We start from the raw sequence: 2,208 nt of genomic DNA on the forward strand, positions 1-2,208 counted from the left end.
GCCCGGCGGGCCAGGCAATCGGTCTTAACGCAGTGGGTACTTACTTCATAAGGGCGAAGACTGGAAGACCAGATGTAACATTCGTGGGAGGAGGGTGGAAGAGACAGAAAAACTTAATATCCGTTAGATAACTATCTTATAAACTAATTCAACTATAGTTGTCATTAATAACACTACCTCTAGAACTAAAAGCAGAGATGACAGTACTATCTAAAGGTCTTGGAAAATCTTGATTTCAGACAGACAGAAATACAATTTAGGTCATTGCTGCAGATGTTCTCAGAGTTTGAAGGCAAAAAGTCAGAGAACGGTAATTCCTTCATATAGTCCGTAAAACATGAATACAAATAAAACAACCCTCTTTGCTGGGACTCGGATACAGTAGGTCAAARGAAAAAGGTTATAAACTGTAAGAACTTGATCTAGTCTGAACATTTAAACCAGGGGTGTATTCATTAGTGCACACCGTAGCAAAACGTTTGCAATGGGAAACCAGATATTTTTTTAATTGGACAAGTTCAGCGAGGTCCCTCCCTGTTGTTTCAGCCTTATTGGTTCCATTTAGTTCAACCCAGTTTGGGTTATAAAAAAATCTAAAATAAGTGATTTTATTTTGACCAAACCTCAGCAGACTCTCATCTCCACTCAACAGAACCAGATCTAACTCAACAGACTCTCTCTCATCTCCACTCAACAGAACCAGATCTAACTCAGCAGAACCAGATCTAACTCAACAGAACCAGATCTAACTCAACAGAACCAGATCTCTGCTGTTGTAAATTTATCAGCTTCTTCAGTCAAAAGACAAACTTTACAGTAATCAAAAAAAGCTTGCAGGATTATATCAAAAAAGCCTTTCAAAAATCATTAGAAAAAGTACAATTGATAAAACAATAATTCTAGTACATTACAATTATCAGTGATAAGAGTAACAAGGACTTGATAAGACTTTTCTAAAGCACTGCTCTCCTGTCCAGAGGAGAAAACATGGTTTTTATCACATAATGAAAGGTGTCAGGCCCAACATGTTATTGGGAGGTCCTCCTCAACTTAGAATCAGTTCATTCTTGTTCAGGGCCTAAATTAAATTCAGACTGAGGAAGATCCGCGTTAATTAAAGGCAAGTTCTAATCAAGCCAACATGAGATGACAACATGTAAATGAGAACTTGTTCTCAACTGGCCTACCTGGTTAAATAAACCTGGTTAAATAAACCTGGTTAAATAAACCTGGTTAAATAAAGGTGGGAACAAAACAACAAACATACGGAGCGTTTTCCGTGAATGTGGTCGACGCAAACATGGGAATATTGCCTTTAAAACGTGCAGAGAGGACCATACGTGATCGGCTTGAATCTGGCCCCTAGGTGACAGTTCTCTCAGAAATACAACGACTCTCCATTCTATTCCTTAGATAGAAAGAACCATGTCTATGACACAGTGTCCTCCGGGCTCAAGAGACCAGGTCACATTCAGCTAGCGATAAAGTACAGCTAGCATCTCTCTCCCATCATCGGACATCACAATGCTTCATTCTGTCTGTGCCATTTACAAAGCAATGGAACCRTATTACAGTCTCAGTCACTATATACACAGGTGTGACCACACCTTCTCTTTTAACAACATACAATCATTTTGAATTWTTTTGTTTACTTATTTACAAAATTGGCAGGGAGAACATTTTGGAAAATCATTGTCCTGCTCTGGCTAGCAACTTAAACAGAGTTSACTTTCTACATTTACAACAAACATAAAGAAAGCATGAGGATTTGTTAGTCCGGACAGCCCTGTGATCCCCATCCTACAGAAACATGACCCAGCACCATTCATCAATTCATTCTAGTGGAGGCCAGAGCAGGTCTCCTGGTCCAAGGCAGGTCAGATATTTGATGCATTCATAAACACCAAGGCAGTTAACACACCTCACAAACCTCCTAAGGCCTAAGCAATACATTTAAATAATCTTAAACAGAACTAGCAGGAAAACGTTTCTCCCAAGTCAGGCATTTCTGTCTCAGCCTCCAGTTCTCAGTACTAGTTCAGTACTAGTTGTCAGTACTAGTTGTCAGTACTAGTTACCAGTACTAGTTACCAGTACTAGTTACCAGTTGTTAAGGACAGTTCATGTTAGAACAAGGTGTCATCTAGATATGGTTGATATGGTAACAGGGTTCAACACGAGGGAGAGATTGAATAAACAAACAGTGTG

At 39.3% G+C, this 2,208-nt stretch overlaps 1 long non-coding RNA gene across 1 annotated transcript; it reads right to left on the minus strand.

Annotated features, from left to right (window-relative positions):
• Positions 1–211: 211 nt before the first annotated feature.
• LOC139026655 (uncharacterized) lies at positions 212–2,202 on the minus strand. The gene is made up of 2 exons (XR_011478519.1): positions 721–2,202; positions 212–675 (listed from the first exon to the last, which is right to left on the minus strand). It is a non-coding gene; the product is annotated as an uncharacterized lncRNA (long non-coding RNA).
• Between the last annotated feature and the right edge of the window lie 6 nt (positions 2,203–2,208).

The sequence above is a fragment of the Salvelinus sp. IW2-2015 genome, unplaced genomic scaffold, assembly GCF_002910315.2.
Source record: "Salvelinus sp. IW2-2015 unplaced genomic scaffold, ASM291031v2 Un_scaffold5406, whole genome shotgun sequence".
In the NCBI taxonomy this organism is placed as follows: domain Eukaryota; kingdom Metazoa; phylum Chordata; class Actinopteri; order Salmoniformes; family Salmonidae; genus Salvelinus; species Salvelinus sp. IW2-2015.